The sequence below is a fragment of the Rhinoraja longicauda genome, chromosome 14 (genome assembly GCF_053455715.1).
Source record: "Rhinoraja longicauda isolate Sanriku21f chromosome 14, sRhiLon1.1, whole genome shotgun sequence".
NCBI classification, from domain to species: Eukaryota; Metazoa; Chordata; class Chondrichthyes; order Rajiformes; family Arhynchobatidae; genus Rhinoraja; species Rhinoraja longicauda.
Genome location: NC_135966.1, coordinates 52098262 through 52111744, shown reverse-complemented (window position 1 = coordinate 52111744; position 13483 = coordinate 52098262). Strand labels below are relative to the sequence as shown.

Here is a 13483-nt window from a genome sequence, read left to right as displayed (position 1 = left end):
CTATGTCTCTCTAAAGCTAGATGAAAGTGCATTAGTAACCCATGGTGTTAAAGAGAAGGAATGTAAAATCAAGCATCCTACATTTGATTAGAAAACGCAAATCTGCTGGAAAGAATGTAGACAAAGCAAAAGTCAGTAAGGAGGCTTGTATACACTGGAATTTAGAAGGATGAGGGGGGATCTTATTGAAACATATAAGATAATTAGGGGATTGGACACATTAGAGGCAGGAAACATGTTCCCAATGTTAGGGGAGTCCAGAACAAGGGGCCACAGTTTAAGAATAAGGGGTAGGCCATTTAGAACGGAGATGAGGAAGAACTTTTTCAGTCAGAGAGGTGGTGAAGGTATGGAATTCTCTGCCTCAGAAGGCAGTGGAGGCCAGTTCGTTGGATGCTTTCAAGAGAGAGCTGGATAGAGCTCTTAAGGATAGCGGAGTGAGGGGGTATGGGGAGAAGGCAGGAACGGGGTACTGATTGAGAGTGATCAGCCATGATCGCATTGAATGGCGGTGCTGGCTCGAAGGGCTGAATGGCCTACTCCTGCACCTATTGTCTATTGTCTATTGAATCATCTTGTGCCATTGTTACCAAGGCTCAAGTCTCATAGCACCAATTTTCAATGGAATTAAAGAACATTTGTGCAGGATCTTAGCTTGAAAATGCTTCCAAACTTTCTGATGCAATTAAAGGCATTCAGAGAAGAATCCCACACATGGTGAATAAGATGAATGCCTGGTTAATCCATCTTTGGTGCTGGTGATCAAATCAGAAATATCAGCCTGGATACTGAGAGAAAATTCAACATGATTGAAAGAAGAGAAAAGAGAACTAGGCAGCTCGGTTGGTGAGGCTGCATTTGGAGAATTGTGTTGAGTTTTGGTTACCCTGCTGTAGGAAGTTAAGTTGGAAAGAGTTGAGAGAAGATTTACAAGCTACAGGGAAAAGTTGGGCAGGCTAGGACTTTATTCCTTGGACCGTGAGATGAATTTATGTCGGTGTGTAAAATCATAAAGGGAATAGATAGGGTGAATGCATGTAGTCTGTTGCCCAAGGTAGGGGAATCAAGAAACATAGGTTTAGAGTGAGAGGGGCAAGATTTAATAAGAACCTGAGGGGCAACCATTTCACTCAGAGGGTGATGGGTCTATGGAAGGAGCTGCTAGAAGAGGTAGAAGAGGCAGTTACTGTAACAGCATTTAAAAGATACTTAGACAGGTATGTGGAAAGGAAAGGTTTGGAGGGAAATGGGCCAAAATGCATGCAAATGGGAAATGGGACCAACGTAGATGGGGCATCTTGGTCAGCATGGATGAGTTGGGCCGAAGGGCCTGTGTCCATGCTGTATGACTAAACGAACCACCCACTTGATGAATTAAATGTGGCAAAACGCAAGGTTTTGGAGAGTTGGTATAAGATGCAGGCAGACTTTGATGTCGTCTTGATTGCCCTCTTGTGCTCGGTACCACTGTTCCATTCCAGTCGATGAGTGCTGCCGTTGTAAATTCTGTGTCCTGTGCGTAGTTTGATGTATTTAGTGTCAGCACCCTAGGAATGTGCAGTAATGAAAGCGTGTCTGATCACATTATTGTTCTGTGTCTGTGTCCAATCGTGCCTGTCTGTACCTTTCCTTCAATCAGCCGCCTGAGAGGACATTCCTTTGCAGTCTGATGTAGTGCAGTGGCACTAAACCACAATAGACAATAGGTGCAGGAGGAGGCCATTCGGCCCTTCGAGCCAGCACCGCCATTCAATGTGATCATGGCTGATCATTCTCAATCAGTACCCCGTTCCTGCCTTCTCCCCATACCCCCTGACTCCGCTATCATTAAGAGCTCTATCTAGCTCTCTCTTGAATGCATTCAGAGAACTGGCCTCCACTGCCTTCTGAGGCAGAGAATTCCACAGATTTACAACTCTCTGACTGAAAAAGTTTTTCCTTATCTCCGTTCTAAATGGCCGACCCCTTATTCTTAAACAAGCTGATACTGAGAAGCCTAAGGAGTCTTTGATATTGCAGAGACAGGGAGAGCCTGATACCTGCTAATTCCAATTCCTTCACCTGTTATTATTCCTCATTTTCTTTCGGTTACATTAAACATTGTAAAGGGGAGCATTGTAGTTGGAACCTTGAGGAAACCATCTACCTTTACACGAGGCAGCCAGTAACTCCTTATTTAGGTGACTGATTCTATGTTTATTTAAATGAAATTCAGGCAGCCAGTAGAGCCATTGTCTCACAGCTCCAGTGACCTGGGTTCAATCCTTACCTCTGGTGCTGTCCATCCCATGTTTTCCCTGTGACTGGGTGTGTTTCCCACACTGCTGCTCTGGTTTCCTTTCCCATATCCCTAATGCAGTTCGGTGCGTAAAATGGCCACTGTAAGTTACATAGGTGAGAGTTAGAATCTGGGTGAGATGATGGAAATATTGGGAGAATAGAATGAGATTAGTGTAGTGTTAGTAATGGTCAGCGCAGACTCAGTGAGCAGAAGGGTCATGAGCTAGCAAAGGGATGCAAGGCAATGGCTGATTCTTTCTCTTCATAAATGGCTTAATCACATATATAATCGCCCCAGCCCCTCCTCCATTTTGCACACTCCTGACCCCTGCTGGGGGGAGCAGCAAGTTAAATCACTCTTCTTTCATCCTTATCTGACACGCTTTCGTTTCCATTTCACCTCCATCCTTCGTCACCATGTCCACCCACCTGCCAATCCCCCTCACTTATATCCACCTATCACTTGCCAGACTTTGCCTGCCCACTACCCTTCTTTATCAACTTTCTCCCCTCTACTCTTATTAGTCTGAAGATGAATCCCGACCCGAACGTTGTCTGTCCATTTCCTTCATAGAGGCTGCCTGACCAGTACTTTGTTTTTTGCTCCTGTACTTTGTTTTTTGCCGTAGATCATGTGTAACTATCTCCACTAATCCCACTCCAATTTTTGGATACGGTACTCCATGTACACCAATTATGTCTTCAGCTTTGGTTGTTTCTAGAGCAAACCTCTCGAGGTATTACAATGCCCACTGTATGAGAACACGTTTATCAGTCAAGCTTTTAGGTTGACATTTATCAAGCATGAAATGTCTTAAATATGACCTGCCAAATTGTTGAGATTTTTTTAGTCAAAAACCTTTACCATTTCAACAAAAGTCCGTACTCTCCAGATAGCAACAAAAGAATTGATTAACTCAAATCGATTGTTCCTGATGATTGTTGACTTTGCCATATTTCCAGGTGATGTTTGATTTATCTCCACTCGAGCATAATATGGCCAGTTAGTCTAGTGAGCCTTTCTTCCTCTTCCATAATGGCTGCTCATAATTGATGTTGGTTTGCTGCATTTAGCTTCTAAATAAGATCTTTGCTTCTCAGACCTGTCAAATTCCCCTCCACCCCTATTTCGTATGCGTTTTACTCTGATTAAAGAAGATTAATGTACAAGCAAGATTTGGAAACAATAAATATAACATTTGGTATAGATTTTATCATGTGCCTAAATTCAAGAGACATAAAACGGCTTCAACAAAAAATGTGGCACTCTCTAATGGCATTGATCTGCAATGTTTGATCCTGTCCATTAGCCTTTGCTGCAATCACATTAGGTTGTTAGTGATTTTGTTTCAGGTCGTGTTGTATAGACTTCCTGGAGACTGCATGGGTTCCAATTCAAAAAACATTTTCATTTTGCCCCAAATCACAGCCCTTCCCATCTGTCGACCACATTGCAGCAATATGCATTCAACATGGTTAAGCTTCTCAAGAGTAAATAAAGAAAAAAACAATCACTGTCTCCAGTCTCTCAAACCTTGCCAAATGCTCCATGTAGGGATTGTGCAGGCATTTTGACCGTGATTGGAGGGGCGTGTTTAACAGATGTGTGTGGCACACACTGTGACGATATCCATGTCATTTATGCATCTGAGCTGTACTCATCCTCACACATGCTCAAACGCGCATATAATTATGTAAATCAGGCAGTGTCCTGGAACTTGGAAAGTAAAGATGGCACTGGTTTTGTTCCCAACACGAGCGGACTCGAACCTGACTTCTCCAACTAATAGGTGCTCAGTTTACCTTTATCGTAAGAGGGCACAAAACAAATCACACACAACAGCATCCTTGACATGCTTAATGATTACTAGACCAAGTGGACCCGTTGGGCCCAAACCTCTCCTACATTGGGTCAGCACCCTCTCCTCCCCCCTCCCCCCCTCCCCTCCCCTCCCTCCCCCTTCAGTTTAACTTTTGATCCAATGACTTGCATGTCCAACAATACAGTACCTCGATATTGCGCTTGAGCGCCAGATTAATGAATTTAGATGCTGGAACATTCAGGCAGAACACAACCCAGCTGCTGAAGTTGCTGTTAACGGTTGATTGCAGATTACTTTGCAGTGTTTTTCCTCATTGTGTGAATTGACTTGGGTAGAATCCATATTCAAGGTGGTATGAATCTTCAATGTTTCGTTTATTTTAGTTTAGAGAGATGGAGTGGAAACAGGTCATATGGCCCACCGAGACCTTGCCGACCATCAGTCACCTGCTCACACTAGTCGTGTGTTGTTCCACTTTTGCATCTCCCTGCACACCATGGCCAATTTCCACAGGCGTATTAACCTGCAACCCGCACATCTTTGGGATGTAAGAGGAAACTGGAGCACCCAGAGGATGCCCACGTGGTCCTGGGGAGAACAATATAAACTCCACACAGCACCCGAGGTCAGGATTGAACCCGCGTCTCTGGCACTGTGAGGCAGTGGCTCTACCAGCTGCTGTGCCACTCTGCTGCCCAGACAAAGTGTCATACTCATCAATGTGTTCATGGCGATGAGCTAAAGCTCTGTTCAAGCTCCGTTAATTCCGATAACCTTGTAGTCAGAACTTAACTGAGCAGTGCAGCAGAGATCACTGGTGCACTGGAGCCAACCCTTTTTGATAAATGACTGGATGAAAGCTTAGGTTGAGGTTTCGAATGAAAGCTTAAATTGTTTTAAAAAAATACTGAGAGTTTCCTCCCCCTAGCCTCAAAATTCTACCCAGATGTGGTATTTCATAATTGTCTGGTAAGCTTTTCCTGACATTTCCTTCATCCGGAGGGAGGTTTGTGTACCTGCATAATCCAGCAACAATAGGCCTATCATCACTTCATCCAGCTCTCTGCAAAACTGGCACAGAATCCCATTTTACTCCAGGCTTAAGGCGTATCAGCTCTGACCTTTTAAACCTTACTTAAAACTGCAGGTTTGTGCTCACAGAATCTCTGGAGCCAGAGTCTCCTTCAAAATAACTCAAGGCTAAATGGGGCAGGCAGGACCAGATTAGAATTCATCTATGGAGCTGATTTTAATTGGTTTTAAAATGTGTTCATGATGGATGGGTGGCTTTCATTATCCCATTTGGAGAGGGAAGCATTCATTTTGATGCTTGAATTAAACTTTATTTACAACCTTCCAGGCATTGTACTCTATGTTTTTCCTTGGTGTGGAGATACTGCTTGTTTTCCTGTTTTCATGCCATTTTTTGACCTTCCTCAAATTACCAATTGGTACAAGGACCAGTCAGATGTTCTGCTACATTGCCACATCTGTCTCTGCAAGCAGAGGGTGGCACAGTGGTGCAGTTGGTAGATCTGCTGCCACTTAGCTCCAGCATCCTGGGTTCAATCCTCATCTCTGGCACTGTCTGTGTGGAGTTTGCACATTCTCCCTGTATCTGTGTCAGTTTGCTTCTCATTTCTTCTCATATCTCAAAGATCTATGGGCTAACTTACCTCTAGTCTGTGGGTGAGTGGTTATGGGGGAGGGATTGACGTGAATGTTGGAAGAAGAGATTAGAGGGAAAATTAGTGGTGCGGGTGGGATGACTCTGTAATCTAGCGCGATCTCAGTGGCTGAATGGCTTCCTTTATGTTGTCGGGAAATGTGATAATAGATAACTTGTATACATTTTATTATATTGTGCCATAATATTTTCAGAAGGCAGGACAGTAAGTTTGACGCTAAGTTTTGAAATAGCTGCTAGTTTCCCAGTTTCCCAACCAATGCACCTGATTAGCAGGCAATTTAAGAGGTCTCAATTGGAAGATTCCAACAAGTGCACGATCTGCCAATATTTTCTACACCGCACTGTAATTTTCAACTGTACTAAGGGCACATCATCCATCTCCTACAGTCCCATGCAGAACAAACAACCCAAATGCATATGTGTAGTGCTTGTTTCAACCAGGTATCCAGTGATGTGTAGTGTTTGTATGTTATGTGGGAGGGGGGGGGGGGGGGGTGGGAGGGAACGGGAACTGTAACATTGTCTCTCCCGAACGGAGACCCGACCTTTGTTTCTGTGTCGTGTCTCCGTTCCCGCTGCGGCCTACCACCGGCCATGCACCTGGGACCACCTGGGGCTCTGGTTCGCAGAGCCCACGGCCCGGACTCACCACCTGCGGCGCTGGCTGCCTTCGGATGCTGCGGGAGCGGCTGCGACTCGTCTCCGGAGGCTCCGGCGCGGGCCGCGTGGATGTCGGAAGCTCGCAGGCCCCTGAATGGGGGCCGACATTGGGAGCAGCGGCAGCGTCTTCGCCCGCCCCGAATCGCGGGGCTTGGGTCGGCCGCCGCGGACCTTTCACCGTCCGGTGCGGCTTGAAATAGGCCGCAGAATTTTCTCCGCCCGGCGGGGGCTTCACTGTCGGGAGCCCCGACCGCCCCGATGTGGCAACTCCAACAGCCTGACCACAGGAGAAGATGGCAGGGGAAGAGAAAAGACATTGTGGCCTTCCATCACAGTCAGGAGGGACTGGAGGAGACTCACTGCGATGGATGTTTCTTTTGTTTGGTGTTAGTTTATGATTGTATGTGTTATTGCATTTTTATTGATTATTCTTATTGGTCTTATTGTTGAACTGTGGGTAATGTTTCATTTCACTACACATTTATGTGTATGTGACAAATAAACGACTATTGACTATTGATGTTTAACATATGTTGGTGGAGCTGAGAAATACAACGGGGATGATGACTTTGATGGGGTTGTACTACAGGCTCCCGAATAGGCAACAGAAATGAGAGGAACAAGCATGCCTTGGGATTTTGGACTGCTCCAAGAATAAAAGGAGTATCGTAGTTGGGGATTTAAATTTTCCCAATATGGCCTGGGGCTGCAATCCTGCCAGGGGTTTAGGTGGCGTGAAATGTGACAAGTGTGTTCAGGAAAGCTTTCTCAAGCAAAATGTCCAGGCCCTAAATGCAAGAGGGTAAAACTTAGTCTTTTAACGAATTGGGCAGGAAAAGTAACCAAAAAGTCAGTGGGTCGGCAATTTGGGACCAGAGACTGCAGTTCAATGAGCTTTAACACAGTTATGGATAGTGAGAGGGCTGATCCACATGTTAAAGTTCAAAATTGGGGCAAGGCCAACTTTAGTGGTACGAGACAGGAATGTGCAAAAGTTGATTGTGGGATGAGGGGTGATCTTATAGAAGTGTATGGAGTTGTAGAAGTGTCCAAATTCATGAGGGGGATAAGGTGAATGAACATTTTTTTCCCTCAGAGTATGGAAGTAAGTAACTGAAGGGCGTAGGTTTAAGGTGAGAGGGGAGATATTTAATAGTAATCAGAGGGGCAAATTTCTCACACAGAAAATGGTGGGTAGAGGGAATAAACTGCCAGATGAGGTAATTGAGGCAGTTGCAAAAGCATTTAAAAGTCATTCAGCCAAACATATGGATAGGAAACGTTTAGAGGGCAATGGGCCAGGCACTAGCAAATACAACTAGCTCGGATGAGGTGTCTTGGTCAACGTGAACAAATTGTTTCCATGCTGTATGACTCTAACAGATGACAGAAACATATCTAAAAACAGCACCATCAACGTTGTGGCAAGTTCTGAACTTGGATTTCACACGTGTTGATTTTGCTTCTGTTGGTTCTTTGACCGGTCAGTGTCAGTTCCACTGAGACTGGAGACTCAATGTTCAATGGACATTATTTGAAATCTGCTAAACATTGGATGAAAGTTGCACCTGACCGTGTATCTAATTGATTCTTCCCGGCACAGTGATGCAGCAGGTAGAGCTGTTGCCTCAGCTCTGTGGGGAGGGGTCAGGGTTCAATCCTGACCTCTGCTACTGCTTTTGGTGTCTGTTACATCCTATCTGTGACCATGTGGGCTTCCCCAGGATACTCCGGTTTCCACCCACATCCCAAAGATGTGTACGTTTGTGGATTTAGTGGGGTCTGTACATTTTCCCAGTGTGGGTTTGCAGTAAATCTGGGGAGAGTAAAATGTGATCAGTAGAGGAGTAGTTTCCATGCGTAATTGCCAGTGCAGATTTATATTCACTGGAGTTTAGAAGGATGTGACAGGATCCTATAGAAACATATAAAATTATTAAGGGATTGGATAGGGTAGATGCAGGAAAAATGTTCCCGATGTTGGGGGAGTCCAGAACCAGGGGTCACAGTTTAAGAATAAGGGGTAGGCCATTTAGGACTGAGACGAGGAAAAACGTTTTCACCCAGAGAGTTGTTAATCTGTGGAATTCTCTGCCACAGGAGACAGTGGAGGCCAATTCACTGGGTCCATTCAAGAGAGAGTTAGATATAGTTCTTAGGGCTAATGGAATCAAGGGAAAAAGCAGGAACAGGGTACTGATTCTGGATGATCAGCTATCATCATATTGAATGATGAATGCTGGCTCGAAGGGCTGAATGGCCTACTCCTGCATCTAGTTTCTATGTTTCAGGCATGCCACACTGAAATGCCTCTTTCCATGCTGTGTTTCCCAATGGGAGCTGTGGAAAGCTAGGGCCATAGATTTAAAAATAATTTGTAGTGATTATGGTGGAGATGAGGAAGATTTATTCCCCCCCTCCCCCCTCATGGTGGTCTGGAACTCAGCCTGAAGGTTAGGATTTGGGAAAGCAGAGGGCTAGGTGCTGGAAAAGTGTGCCAGTGGGGCTGCAGAACGAGGCTGGGATCTGAGACTGTTTGGGCTTTTGACTCTCGGACATGGCAGGCCAAACAGCCAGCTGTCACGCAAATTGACTGGGAGGAATGGAAAGAGTTTCATAAGTTTCAAATGAACACAGTCATAAACACTGCTGGGGCAATGTCCTTAACCTCTGAAATAACTGATGGTTCAAAACATCTCAAAGGTTTCAAAGGTCTTTTATTGTCACGTGTACCATCCAAAGTTGCTCTCAGAGAACAAAAGGGCGAACCCAGATGTATAATATGTTTGCATCGGCCAATTAGCTCTGGTCGACTTCTGTTAATGTTAATGTCAGTGGGGTGTTCCTGCGATCCTAATACCAAATTGCTGCAATGTTATAACCGTGTAGGTAGACACTGTGCTGGGAATATAGAGATTTTGAAACACCTGCTTAACTCGGGAGTCCCGAGACTGGGTAAAATCCACAACAAAGAAAGTAACAAGCTGATGGGTATTTCTTCAAGTAAATACTAACATTGCAATGTTTGCTCTTGGGTGTAGGGCAGGGATTTTCTAACAATCACTGAAAACAAGTAAACTCTTTGGGTTGAATATGGCCTGAAAGTGAGACAAGTAAACCTAAATGCTGTATGCGATTTACCTTTGATCTTGATTTTTAAAAAAATCTAAAATATAGTTTATTTGTAATATTTACAATCAATACAATCAGGACGTTGTTATCCACTTCATTGTAGCATGTATTGAAATGTTCTCCTACAATGTTACTCATTACACACAACCTTACTCATGCTACCTTCTGAAAGATTTGAGAGGCTGTTATACAGGGACCAGACTCTCATGTCCAGTGATGGCAGGACCTGAGACTGTGGCCCTCTCCCACAGAGCCCTTTCAGTGCACCCGTCAGTACACTCTCCCGCACCTTAGAATGTACTCGTTGGCACCAATCACCAGTGACATCTCCTTACGGTGGAAGACCAACAGATTTCACTGAGTTGAAGATAGCTCACGGATCACAGAGGAAGTCGAAAGAATTTGGAGAAATGGAAGATGAATCACCCATTACAGTTTACCCAACCTCTCACTGACCCACAGTTGTTAGACGTTCTTGGCCTTTATTTATCTTGACGACGTTTGTCCTCTGTTAATAGGAGTGAAGGGACAGGAATACACTGAGGAGCAGGGAAGGCCTCATGGTATTTCATTATGTATTATTCTTTACCCTGTCAGCTTAGACAGTGAATTGTAATGGGGTGCAGAAACAAGGAACTGCAGATGCTGGTTTACAATAAAAGACACAAAGTGCTGGAATAACTCAGCGGGTCAGGCAACATCTGTGGAGAACATGGCTCGGTAATGTTCTAGGTCAGGACCCTTCTTTGGATTCTGTTACAGGGTGCTGATCTGTCATGATGTTCTCTTCCCCCGACGTTTATACCTTCATATTTTCCTGAACCGTAAATCTTTCTTGATTCTGCATTCAGCCTCGGCTGTTCATCACCACCAACACAAGGCACATGTATTCTGATGCATGTAGCAGCTGTCCTAACTAATTTAGCAGAGTCCATAAACCACATCGGCCAACAAGACCCATATCTTATAAATAAGATGATGCTTGATCATTCTCCCTATAGGACCATACTGCCACTTGTTCTCAGTTGTACACCGTTGAAACGGATAGTGCGTCAATACTAAACCACCTAAACCATCTTTGGCATCTGTGGCAGGAGGAAAAGGGCTGGATTTAATTGATGGATTATCGAATAGACCGTTTATAAAGGCAAATTTGAATAAAATTGATTTGTAAAGTGTAATGGTGTATACATCTTGAAGGACAAGGTGAAGAGCCAGCTATGGGGACAGAGTGGGCAATTGAGCAGGGGAAACTTTCGTGTGTAATGGTGTAATGGTGTAAAGATGTAATGTTGTATACATCTTGAAGGACAAGCTGAGGAGCCAGCCATGGGGACAGAGTGGGCAATTGAGCAGGGGCAACGTTCGTGTGTGTACAACTGTGTCTCAACAGCTCAGTTCAGGCCTGAAATGATTGAGTGAAAGGGCTGGGTTTCCATGAACAGAGATGGGGAGAGTGGTAAGCCAAACCTTCTCAAAATGCATCTGTCCACCTATCCAGCATCAGATGAGAGAAATACAGCGAGGAGAGACTCAAAATGCTGGGGTAACTGAGCGGGACAGTCAGCATCTATGGAGAGAAGGAATGGGTGACGTTTCGAGTCGAGACCCTTCTTTAAACTTTGGACAGAAATACACCACCTGATTCTTCGGAGAACATGGGATGAGTAATGATGGCTGATAAAGCAAAGTGAGCCAACTTATCAAGATCAAATAAAAGCTGCAGATCCCCGTGATATGCTGAGCCCTTGATGAATGCACTATAATTTACCCACTGTGGAACCCGGGTGGATGTTGCTGTGGCTGACGTCGGAGATGATGGTTTCCTCTTTTGTAGACGTAAGCAAATAGGCAGGATTCAATTCTGTGTAATTATGTGTCACCTCATTAGTGCAGTGAAGCATGAAGCAAAAATGAATCTGTTCTTTGCCCAACTCTCAACGGGACTCTGCTCAGATATAGTCTGGGAGCTGTAACACTGAAGGGATATGTGCACAAGATAGGATTGTCCTCTAAATTCACCTTGGTTTGGGGCATTGAAAAATGTGTTCACAAGCTGGTCGAGAAAGATTTCTCAGGGACAACAGGGAAAAGATAACCCTTCAAACTATGAAGGACAATGTTTTACAGTAGTTTTATATGGGACAGAGGTAAAAGGGCAACTTTTTCTATTGCTCAGCTACCAGTAAGAGAATATGACACATGAGTAAAATTCATTTGGATATAATTATCATGGAAAAATAAAGCACAATTGTGTTTATTTTTGTTTCAAGAAGCTTTAGTTGGCATTGTCTTGGGAACTAGAGAAACCCAATACATTTTCTGATAAATATTAATTTCAAATAACAATTCAAACCAATGGAAATTGCTACTTCAGAAATATGATAATTTACGAGGTTGTTGCTTTCATTTCAATCACGGTATATATCATTCTTACGGGAATTGATATATTTTCTGTCAATATGTTTGCTTAAATGATAAGTAATTTTGACATAGCTTGGCAGAATTTTGCATCTCTTACTCCTAATAATGTGGCCTAATAATGTGGTGGAACTTGGTTAACATCAGCAAAGGTACAGTCAGAAATGTAATGCTGCTTAGTTCAGTTCATTACACCCATAAACCACTGCTTCGTTGCTTCAAGTTGTGAAGCTCATTAACTGTGCCTTGACAGCACCCTCTACTGCTGATTGCATCCCTGCTGATTTTAATTAAATACTAGATGGGTGTGCGTGCACCCATTGGGTGCAAATCTCTGCTGCGGGCGGTCCTGTGGGTGCGGCTGAGGGGGGGGGGGGGATAAGGGGGGTTGAGGAGGGATGGGGAGGCCATGGGTGGGCGAGGGGGGGGGGACAGGGAAAACCACTGACCTTGGCCTCGTTCTCGTTTCTCCTGTGGGCCGGGTGTGGAGCCGAAGCCTCTCCTGCTGCTCGGCTGTGGCTGTGGGCCTCTCCTGCGGGCCGGGTGTGAACCCCAATGCCTCTCCTGCAGCTTGGCTACGATGGGCGGGGAGCGGCAGGGAATGGCAGCGATGGCATGGACCTGTTGCCGGGCGGGGCCATGGGCGGACGAGGGGAGACAGGGAAGAGGCACTGACCTCGGCCACGTTTATCCTGCGGGCCTCTCCTGCGGGCTGGGCAACTGTCACGCAACGGACGATCCTGCCGTGGACTTGTTGCTGGGCGGGGAGTGTCCCCCGGAGTCGTGGGCGGGCGAGGGCGGACAAGGAAAAGCCACTGAGCTCGGCCCTGTGCGTCGAGCATGCTGCGATCGGGTGGGAACGGTGACAGATGGTGGCGATGGCCATGTAGTTGGACCCTCTGCCACCGCCTCTGCTGCCGCACTGCACCACGGGAGGAAGGTCAGGCGCGGGGCACGCTGGGACGGGCGCCCGTTCTTCCGCTGGTCATCCGGGGGGGGTGGAGCGCATTTGTAAAAGTTTATGAAGTAAATTGTTTTTAAAACGTATCAAAAGTCAGTTTAGGCAGTCGGCGGGGGAACGGTGAGTGGGGTGGGCCTAAAATTGTCGCGCTATCGTGTACCGTTTTTTTTCCGGGTTATAAGCCGCACAGTAAATAAGGGACAAACATACGGGGGACAAACATACAGGAAGTGGGGAACAAACATACAGGAAGTGGGGAACATACATACAGGAAATGGGGAACAAACATACAGGAAGTGGGGAACAAACAAGATGAGAGTTTTAGTTAAAAGACAGACAGACAGACAGACAGAGCAAACGTGTATATTTGGTGTTTTTTGAAGTGCAAAGTTTGCTAAACAGCAACCATGTGAGCTGAACTTAGTTTGTGGCACTTTTACCGCAGTAGAAATCTTGGATTAAGAATTCTCAAAGTATTGAAGAGTCACACAGTACAGAAACCAAGGGCCAACCAAG

The 13483-nt window shown here is 45.2% G+C and overlaps 1 protein-coding gene across 1 annotated transcript in view; it reads left to right on the top strand.

Annotated features, from left to right (window-relative positions):
- Nucleotides 1-13483, top strand: part of LOC144600260 (slit homolog 3 protein-like) — a 595019-nt gene that overhangs the window by 76668 nt on the left and 504868 nt on the right. The window lies entirely within an intron of this gene.